Below are 12,266 nucleotides of genomic sequence, written 5' to 3' on the forward strand. Positions count from 1 at the left end.
AATCACAATCAAATGCAGAAATACCTAGTAGAATTATAAAAATTACTTATCTAAACCCACTATTTCAGGTTAATATGTTTATTGATTTTGTTAAAATAGAATGCATATTTTAGATAATTTCGTTTTAACATCTTTATTGAATTTTTAAAAATAAAACAATTTTTATGATAATTTCATTTTAACAAGTTTATTGAATTTTTGAAAATGGAATATAATTTTTTGATAATTCCGTTTTAATATGTTTATTGAATTTTTAAAAATAGAATATACGTTTTGATAATTCCGTTTTAACATGTTTATTGAATATTTAAAAGTAGAATATATTTTTTTAACAATTTCGTTTTAAAACGATTATTGAATTTTTAAAAATAGAATATTCGATTACGTCTATATTTAAAAATAAATAAATGTTTATTGAATATTATGAATATCTGCGGCAACCTGACCATCATGTAAAGTAATTACCACTTCTCTGGTCTTCCCAAATTGACTACCATCTGAAGTAAATACCATTGTATATTGAGCCACAATAGGTTATTGGAGTACCTCTGCCTAACCTATTTCCTAATTGTAAAAGAAAAATACGTTTATACTATATATCTCTTTTTTGAGCTACTCTTGGCCTTTACAGCTTCACCGGATGAATAGGAAGGACTTATGAAGCTGGAGACCAACTCCTGCCTGACGGATACAACACAGTCTAATGGCTCTGCTAGGGGTTCGAACCTCGACACAATATATTGTTTTATTTTCAATACCCTTTTATATAAAAATACAATATGATGTTTCACATTATAACCTTGCTCCTGTTCATGTATATAGGTGACAGTTACCACTTACCACCAGGCTGACCGTCAGATTATTAGCATTTCAGTTACATAAAAATCAAATAATAAAATAAATCTGTTTTATTATTTATTTTATTTTGAACGCTTTGTTTTAATTATAAACCATAATTTTTGTATATATAATAATAATAATAATAATCTCAGGACAATTCACACAGCGTCATCTAGACCCAAGTTAAGCTAGCTAGAACTTGTGTTATGGGTACTAGGTAACTGATACATATACATAGATATTTTTTTGTAAATACATACATATTATACATAGAAAACAGCCAGACCGATACAAACAATCATACTCATGGATACAAATGTTTGTGCCGTGCGAGGAATCGAACCCGCGACCATCGGTCGTAAAGCGGTGTGCTTGACCGCTAGACCACCGAGGTCGTCAAATATAAATAAAACCCTCATTAAAAAAAAATTAATTTACTAATTTAATGTAGATTATTACTTTATTTTAATTATAAACCATAGTGTTTCTTTATATATATAAAAAAAAACAAAAATAAAGAAAAACTTTTTTATTACTAATTTTATATAGATTACTGTTTTGTTATAATATGAAACCAAAGTGTTTTTTTCTACAATATAATATGTTTACAAACAGTGTGATCAGTGAGAATTGTTATATAATGTGCCGTTATGTAGATCAAGGTCATTGTACTATTGTCAAATTACGTGATACAGTACACGCTGGGACCTCAGAGTAATCATGAATTATATATTTGCATTAAATTTATAAGCGAGCTGGACTAGCGGCCATCAAGTCATTATATAATCAAATCATAAATGAAATTCTTCAAACAGAATCTTATTTTTTTTAAATTTGTATTTATTTTATATAATACATTAAGGATGGGCCGGATGAGGGGAAGTCGTACCTCATACCTAAATTAAAATTATAATAAACAATCCTACCATATTATTAACATTATAAATGCAAAAGTGTGTTTTTCTGTCTGTTTATCTGACCTTACTGACTAAACGTCTGATTCGATCTTAATGAAATATAACATGATTATCGATTAAACATTTATTGATTTAACTTTTATTAGCGACTAGTCGCTACATCGCACGGTTGCATTACAAATCTTTGAATTTGTCGGTTTGTTCTATACTGTAACACACATGTATCTAAATATATATAACTCAAAGGTGACTGCCGTAGTGATTTATCAACGCACAGCCCAAACCACTGGACAAATCGGGCTGAAATTTGGCATGCAGGTTGATGTTATTACGTAGGCATCCGCTAAGAAAGGATTTTTGATAAATTCCACCCCTAAGGGGATAAATTAAAGCGAGCGAAGCCGCGGGCAAAAGCTAGTTATATATATAAATCTTCTTCTTGAATCACTTTATCTATTGCTATAAACAGCGTTAAAATCCGTTGCGTAATTTAAAATATATAAGTAAAACAGATAGCGGCAATGTCTTCATTATAAACTACTAGGTACTCGCCCCGGCTTCGCACAGGTGTACATGTATTATATATATAAACCTTCCTCTTGAATCACTCTATCTATTAAAAGAAATCGCTTCAAAATCCGTTGCGTAGTTTTAAAGATTTAAGCATACATAGGGACGGACAGACAGCGACAGCGACTTTGTTTTATACTATGTAATGATGTGTAGAGGATGAAAAAAATATAGACGAAGTCGCAGGTATTAGCTAGTTTTCAATTATTACTAAATACAAAATTATATTATACGAAGAAATATTAGGTATATAGTTTTATGTATAAAATTTGCATATACTGCAAACATAGTAAAGGTGCAAGGATATCGGTAATGGCACATTAGTCTGACATTGAAGTGTGTGGCCTCTCTGTTAGCGATAAATTATTAAATAAATACTCATAATATATACTGTGTATTTACTGTCAGTGGTCGCAATGTGACCGAAATTCGATCATAATTAATTTAAGTGATAAGTTTGAACATTATTAAGGTTCTATTGTCAAAAACTATACTGTAATATTATATTCAGATGCACTGGACGTCGCGCACGCAATTATTAAAAGAAAAAGTGGTTCGAACCTCGGTTTAGACTGTCGTAGTCATTAAATTCGGTTTTAGAAAGTTATTCATACTGTGTTAGGGAAAATACTATTTTCGGAAGCGTGAGGTAAAAGGTCAGTTCTGAAGAAGATACCTGTATGTACCTGATAGGGTTCGGCTCCTTGACACGTACCACCGAGGCAAGGAGGTCGGTGCTGTCGTACATAAGAGATAAATGGAGTTGAGGGAGGGAGGGTGGGGGGATAGAAACTAACTGGTTCTAATATAATCTAAAAGGGGTAGGGGATTGTTAGTAAGGTGAACTAATAACCACATTGCCATATCAACTCGTCCTCCACATGGTTTCCCCTGGAAAAGATCGTGATAAATTCATAGTGAATTTACTACGATGGTTTAACTGACCTGACCTTATGTTCATCTTGTCGACCTCCACTGGTGCCCCGCCAGCGTAAACCGTTAGCGCAGGCAATTGCATTCCATTATCATCCACAAGAAAAAAATGTTAGTTACCATACTCCTCCGAAACGGCTTGACCTTGTTTTATGAAATTTTATATGCATATTCTGAGAATCGGCTACTATCTATTTCTCATACCCCTAAGTGATAAGGGTTGTCAACCCCTAACATATTTTTTGTTACATTATTATAATGTGGCATTAAAAATCGTACAACCCTACATTTTCACCCTTCTACCATCAAGCCCTATTTTGAATTGCAATTTTAATTCATATAGCATAATAACGTTTGCTAGTATATAACTACATACATATTCCTCTATAAAAGTCATCTAAGTTTATCCCAATTTTCTACATAATACTAGAGGCTAAATAAAAATAAGCAAGATGTTACGTTTTTAATTATATAGCGAATCGCTGTCAGTAGCACCACACAATACCAACAGGTGATATCACTTTACCACAGTATCTTAACGATGCAATAATTGACGTAATCTGTAAATACATTTTATTCTTTTATCCCAAGTCCGCATTTTCGGCAAACATCGACACGCTGACGGGAACCGAAATCTTAGTAATTCAGACATAACAATATGTAGAAATTCGAGGTTCTGGAGATCAGGAGCGTTAGTGTTACTTATTGAATGAAATACAGTTATGAGGTTATAACCGTATATTGATCTAAGCGTACATACTTTTTTCGGAATACTCTTATGCTGTTGGCCGCAGCTGGCCTTTACAGCTTCACCGGACGATAGGGGGCGAGTGCAGATGACACTCCAAACCCGCGGAAGGACTTATGGAGTGGCTGAAGGCCAACTTCCGCCTGACGGATACGACTTTAGTCTGAGGGCACCGCTAGAGGGCTCGAACCTCAGCTCAGGCCGTCGTAATATCGATCCCCGTTTAAATTGGACGGGGGATCGATCGAAAAATTATATAAAAAACTTCATTACATAGTATAAAACAAAGTCGCTGTCGCTGTCTGTCCGTCCCTATGCATGCTTAATCTTTCAAACTACGCGACGGATTTTGAAGCGGTTTTTTAAAATAGATACAGTGATTCAAGAAGAAGGTTTATATGTATAATAAATGCATAATATAGTTGAGAAACAGTGATAAATTTAGGTAATTAATTTAATATTTAGTATCAGAAATGGACCTGTGCGATGCCGGGGTGGGTCGCTAGTGGAAAACAAAATATTTTATGAGCAGACAGTGTAGATAATAATAGTAGCACAGATAACATAATATTTGATAATAGTAACGCTGGATAATTCACACAGCGCCATCTAGTCCCAAGCTAAGCAGAGCTTGTTGCGGCTACTAGACAACTATTAATTACTACAAACACGAAATTACATTTTTTTTCTAAATGTATTCACATGTACATAACATATGAATACATTTGTATGGATGGATATTTGTTACTTTCACGAAAAAACTACTGAACAGGTTTTTATGAAACTTTACAGTAATATAGTTTATACATCAGAATAACATATAGGCTTATAATTTATACAGATATTTTGTAAATTGATCGAAATATAATGACAAATGTCAAGGAAGTGTGATGCAGACGAAGTTGGGCGGGTCAACTAGTGCATTAATAAATGAATAAATACATTATAGATTAGATACACTTACATGTATACTAGCTGTACCCGCGACTTCGTCCGCGTGAAATTTAACTCTATGTTTGAAAATAAAAGATTTTTTTTAAAATAAAATTACCCTAAGTTACTCCTTATTACATCAGCTAGCTGCGAAAAAAAGTCCCGTCAAAATAGGTCCAGCCATTTCAGAGATTAGCCGATTTGGGGATTGTTAGTAATGTGGACTAATGACCTCATTGCGATGTACCGTGTCATTGCGTTGACCTCCGCGTGGTTCCCCCTGGAAACCAACGTGATAAATTCCTGGTGAATTTATCACGATGGGCTAACTGACCTGACCACATGCTCATCTTATCACCCTCCACTGGTGCCCCGCCAGCGTAAACCGTTAGCGCAGGCGGGTGCATCATTCCATTATCATCCATAAAAAAAAAGAAGTCCTTCCGCGGGTTTGGAGTGCCATGCACTCGCCCCCTATCGTCCCGTGAAGCTGTAAAGATCAGCTGCGGCCATCTGCATTAGAGTAGTCCGAAAAAAAAAACATAAGACACAATTAGTGAATTGCTTACAAATTGAAGGTTAAATCAAAAACAAGAAAAATAATTTCAATTAAAACAGATTTACAATATGAAAGCAGTTGTCCTTAACTTCATTTCGGCACGCGATAATAGACCTTATTGCGTTGAGAATAACGACTGGTGGACGTTTAGATAATGTACACAATAAATTAAGACTAAAAATTAGTGTCCACGGTCATATGTCCCTAGACGGAAGTTCCCACACGTAACTCAAAGTTGGTGGGTGGTATAATTATATTACACCGCTTTATTTCCGATGGTCGCGGGTTCGATTACTCGCACGATACAAACATTTGTATTCATGAGTATGATTGTTTGTATCGATTGTTGTCTGAGCGTTTTCTATGTATATTATGTATATATTTACGAATAAAAATCTATGTATTTATATCAGTCGTCTAGTACCCATAACACAAGCTCTGTAATTAAATTTTGTGGAGTGGTAAAATAGATACAATAAATTATACGCATCACAATGAAATATTCTTTTTTGTACACACACATAGGAAAAAAATACAATAAATGTAATGTACATGGGCATAAGAGATTTCGTCCAGCTAACCTAGAAAATGTTATATCATTTATTTGAAATTAATACTAGCTAAGTTTTTTTCAGTTCTTCTCATCTCGAAATCATTCCGATTTTAGATTTGACATATCATAAGAGTCTCAAAAAATCGCCCGGCTCAGACGGCATATCCAATAGACTAGTTAAAAGTCTGCCCTCTCAACTCCTACTATTCCTCGTCGCTATTTTTAACGCGGCGCTGTCCAAAGCCATATTTCCAGACAGTCAAATATCCTCACCGTTGCTTCTCAATATATTTATGAAAACATCATGTATGCCAGGAAGAATATAGACAGTTTCAAAAGAGTTAGTGATTGCACTAATAAAAGCTTACGTAACAATAACAAACTGATTTTACCTAAATGTCGTTTGGCTAAAGTTAGTAATTCGTTTTATGGCAATTGCGTAAGGTTTTACAATAAAATACCAGAGTCTGTTATAAATCTGCCAGAAAAAAGATTTAAATGTCAAATAAAACACTTCCTTTGCAAAAAAGCTTACTATAAAATTGAAGAATTCGTTAACGATAATAATGTTTTTGTAGAAAAATTTTAAATACATAGCACTGACAATATTATCTGATTACACTAATAATGAGTGCGTAGCGATTTCTATGTTGATTGTCGCATGCCTCTTACTTGTTACACTGTAATTATTTATATAAAAAAAAACATCTATCAAAAAGAGCAACACACAAGTTTCTTGCTCATTCTTCTTGTGATGAATCTGCATTCCGAATGAGTGGTAGAATCAAAATATGACTATTCAAAAGTGCTTGTAATGAGTTTATTTGAATAAAGATTATTTCTATTTCTATTTCTATTTCTATAGTTGGAAAGAAGCCGTGGTCATTGGCATCCCCAAGCCCGGCAAAAATAAATCCGACCCGTCCAGTTATTGCCCTATCAGCCTCCTCAAGGCTATAGGCAAGCTGTACGAGCGACTCCTCCTCGCCCGCCTAAAAGAGTTTATACACTCCAAGGGCTCATCAATAAGCAGTTTGTGTAATAGTCCTACACAAATAAAGATATTTTGAATTTGATAGTCTATTAACTTGAATAGTCATACATACGTGTACTTATAAATTTAATAAAATAATAAATAAAGAAAATACATAATATTCTTTGTTCGTTGCGAAGCGCTTGGCCTTACCTCGTTGTAGTGTCCACTCACGGCAAGTGTAACGCCAAGTCCAACCTTGAATTACATTAGTAATCTAAAATGACGTATTGCACTGATACTGTTTATTCATTAGGCTTCATTCAGACCGAAGGTAATACCCCATGTATTTTTTTATTAGGTCATTTGGGCTATTGTTAGGTACTTGGACCTGTACTGCGACCTACATTGATTTTCAGGGACTGCGACCTACATAGATTTTCATTTCCAGGGAAAGAATTGAAGGATATTCTTAGGAGCGATGGTTTTTATCTCCTCAGGATAGTGTTTTCCTCTTCGGTTTAGCAAAATCTGCAGATTGTACCCCATGTAATCCCATTGCTAGCAATATACCATGTCAGGTTGACCTCCGCTTGATTCTCCCTGGAAACCATCGTGGTAAAATACAATTTGGCAAGATGGGCTAACTGACCTGACCTCATGTTCATGTTATCATCCTCCACTAGTGCCGCGTCAGCGTATACTGTTAGCACGGGCGGGTGCATCATTACATTATCAATCATTAAAAACAAAATATCCCAGGTATCCATCCATATGAAGTTAAGTTTAGCTGTAGTTAATTCATGGTGAATTTACCACGTTAACCTAACTGAACTTATCATCCTTCAATGCTATCTATATATGTATGTATTTAAAAATTAAGTAGTGTCTTTATGTATTTGAACCAGTTGTCTAGTACCCATAACAAGCTTTGTTTAATTTGAGACTAGATGGCGCTGTGTGAATAATCCTGGATTATTATCATCCTCCACTGGTACTACTGGCCTTACCAGCGCACACCGTTAGCGCAGGCGTGTGCAATATCATCATCATCAGAAAAAAAACACAAAACACATATACACACAGTGACACGTTATAATAATCTAATCTTATATATAAAATTCTCGTGTCACAGTTTTCGTTCCCATACTCCTCCGGAACCGCGTTGACCGATTCTCATGAATTGTGAGCGTATTGAGTAGGTCTGAGAATCGGCCAAAATCTGTTTTTCATCCCCCTAAATGTTAGGGGTAGTCCACTCTTCATTTTTTTTTTATTTTAACGCTAAACAACGTTTGCCGGGACAGCTAGTGATTAATATTATTGTCTACCCACCCAACGCACCGCTCCGCGGGCTGCGGCCGATGGCGGACACCGGCACTTCTTGTCCGACCGGCACCGACACTTACCGGCTTACTAAATCATCCCACCATTCTAAGTTTAATCTGTATTTCATAACATCTTTTATATTATATCTATTATCACAGACCACTAGTTTTATTGGCTATCCAGGACTAAACAATTATCATTATTACAATACGGTGAATGTGGAACATTCCTGACACCTAAAGCTTATCGTTATGTATCTACATTTGTCCTTAGACACTTCATAAATTAAGTTCCTTCCGCTATTAAATCAATTGCTAGGAAATAAGAAAAAAATCCATTAAAACTGTCTGTCAAGATTTAAGTTTTTTGACAAATTGCCATGTCTTTACATAGTATAAAACAAAGTCGCCACTGCTGTCTGTTAGCTTATATTATGTAATATAATCTTATCTGTTCTTATATCTTTTAAATTACACAACCGATTTAAATGCAATTTTCAAAAACAAAGTGATTCAAAAACTCAGCTCAGCTTTATTAGTAAACTCTGTTCCGATTTAAAGGTTAATATGATCAGAGGAATGATATCTTATTTTTCCAATGGAAATGCATGACCATGTGATGTCGCGTGATAATGTGATGACCTGAAATTCGCTACGCAACGTTTTATAATTTTATTGAATTTCTCCTACATTTTATACCGCGTATTTTCGCTATTGTCAATTTTAAATAAACATAGCCTTCATCAAGAACCAACCAAGTTTTATTAATATACAGAAAATATTAATAATTACAATTTCTTTTTCTTAGCCCATTTTAATATTGATTTCTATAATTACCCGAGTTGAATCTTTCATGCAAACTGAATGTTGAATGTTTTGGAAAAATCGACCCAATGTTGATGGAAGCCATTGTTTCCAGTGTAACGCACTTTAGCAGAACTAAAGGCTATTTCCTGATGCACAATTATTATTTCAGGTTCAAATAAGTAATTTTTGTTATAACATAGAGGGCAAACTTACTTGCGACAAAGCGCTGGTATTCTGAAGTGGACCAATTCGTGTTGCACAACCACGCGTGGTCATTGTTCGGTGAAGCTGTAAAGTCTTCAGCTAACAGCATTAATAGTTCGAAAAATCTCAACCACTTATAAAATTTATTCAGTTCAATTCTTCCATTCTCAGTCAACTTACATATAAACTGGCTGTACCCTATCTTTTTATTGGCGATTATTTTTTCACTGTACAAGAATATAGGTCAGTTATAAATGTTGACATTTTTCCCAAGGATTCCATACGTTATCCTTTGGAATATCGTCAGGTTCGGCATTGTTATCATCGGCATCTAAATAGCAGATATCAAACAATGCGGCCATATATAAATTACTAGCTATGCCCGTGGTTTTACCTGCTTCAAATTTATAGGCAATGTGTTATTCTGATGTATATATATTACTGTTACATCAAAATCTGTTCAATAGTTTTTGCATGAAAGAGTAACAAACATCCATCCATCCATCCATACATACAAACTTTCGCGTTTATAATATTAGTAAAATGGTAAACATAATTTATCGTATTTTAATGTATATGTATTTATAATATATATTTATATTATATGTATAGTACTTTTAAATTGCATGAGCGTGTATTTATTTGTGCAAAACTAAAAACTTAGCAAATATTATTGTATCAGAATTTATAGCACACTTATAAGGCAAATAAACCTATGTGTACACCTGGTGGTACATTACTGTCACCATCAATAAACACTAGTGGAATTGCAGTTGAAAACAATATATGTATGCCAAATAAACCTATATGGCAAATGAATGTACGGGTACACTTGGTAAGTTACTGTCACCATTAATAAATATCAGAGGAATTGCTTTTTTTAACATTCAATATCGGCCTCAAATACACTGTGTACTAGCCTTAAGAATTCACTACACAATTTCAGAATTGACCTTTCGCTATTTCATTTCACATCATACTCGAGTGAAAAGAAATCATATTATAACCATGTTACATATAATCCAACTTATACATAAATATTAATAATTAAAAATTATAAATTTAATTAAATAATACTCATAATAATTATTAATATGCAATTATATTGTGTAGATATGCTTATTTATGGAATTTTTATGTTATTTTTTAATTGTGTGATGGTTTTAAGTGTTAAATCTAAACTCGATTGTGGATATAAGGTGAGAGGTTAAAAATTATTATAGGTTTAAGATATAAAGGTTAAATATTTTAAAGGGTAATATGATCGGGGGAATGAATTCTTGTATTAGAGATTATATTATTTTTGTTCTATTTACATATATTTTGTTGCATTTTGTTTACGTTTATTGTTCTCGCGTATGTCTCTGGGCAGTGCCTGAATATCATATGCTGCAAACAATACACTGAGGTGCTGCCTTTTTACATATGGGCTATGCACACACACTACGTTACTCATACCGTTTTTTGTTATCTGTATTGCATTTTATTTTACAGATAAAATATTTGTTATGTATTGTATTTTGTTTGACTTGACTAATGTAATGTGTATATCTGTTTTTATTTTTGTTCTTATTATTACAGTGCCTTGTGTTTATGTACCTTTAACGTGAATAAAATTTTTATCTATCTATCTATCTATGTATCTATCTTTATCATATTTGCACCTCCAACAATTATTCTCTACACCACCTATGGTTGCCTGGTAGAAAATGCCGCATGGTGTTAAGTCCGCCAAATGTACTGTACTATACATTGTATTGTGTGTATTAAAATTAAATAAATAAAAAAATATAAGAGGTCATTCCCCCGGCCATTCCCCAAGTAATTTAATATATATAAATAAATAGATAGTCTACCTGTTAATTTATATCTTTTAAATTACACAACGGATTTTAATGCGGTTTTCAGCAATAGACAGATTTGTACCTACACTTGTAATATTTCTGCCAACACTCGAGACCCTTCCATTAGACCTCTCCAGGTAACATAGGCTTAAGTTGAGAATAAATAAACCAAACAAATAAACACTTCCAAATCATTTCACATACTCTGCTGAAGCGAGCGTAACCGCAAACGCAGAAGCTAAAAGTTACAAAAATATGCTCAATCAAAAAAAGGGTTAAGTTGAGTTTAAAGTCATTTCACGTCCCGACTCCGTGTCGGATGTACGCGTTACTAATAAGCATGTAACACACTACCAAATCACAGATAATATAATATTACATACCAAATAAACTTACTAATCTAAATATATATAACTCAAAAGTGACTGACGTAGTGATCTATCAACGCACAGCCCAAACCACTGGACGGATCGGGCTGAAATTTGGCATGCAGGTAGATGTTATGACGTAGGCATCCGCTAAGAAAGGATTTTGATTAATTTTACCCCCAAGGGGATAAAATAGAGGATGAAAGTTTGTATGAAACTTTGTCAATTTTAAACCGATCGGGCTGAGACTTTGCATGCATAAAGCTACTATGACGTAAGCATGCCCTAAGAAAGGACTTATAAATTCTACCCCTAAGGGGATAAAATTACGGGAGCGAAGCCGCGGGCAAAAGCTAGTGTACAATTATTACACGGGTATTACTAATTTTTATTTTGGGTGTATATTTACTCACTACCTACATATGATTTTTTTTATTATAATTGCACCTACTTCCTTTTATTATTTATTTCATGTTATTATTTACTTAAATGCGCCGCCCACTAATCTCTGTTTGCCCTATGGTCGACTGGGAGAAAATGCCTTATGGTGTTAAGTCCGCCATATGCACTTGTATTTTTTTGTATTTGTGCATTAAGTTTTTATAAATAAATAAAAATGACAATAAACAATATATTATGTAGTTATAACTTATCACATCATATGTACGTGCATATCGCTACAGTGGTGG

Source organism: Achroia grisella, unplaced genomic scaffold, assembly GCF_030625045.1.
Source record: "Achroia grisella isolate CSIRO2021 unplaced genomic scaffold, CSIRO_AGI_Agris_v1 utg2156, whole genome shotgun sequence".
Lineage (NCBI taxonomy): Eukaryota > Metazoa > Arthropoda > Insecta > Lepidoptera > Pyralidae > Achroia > Achroia grisella.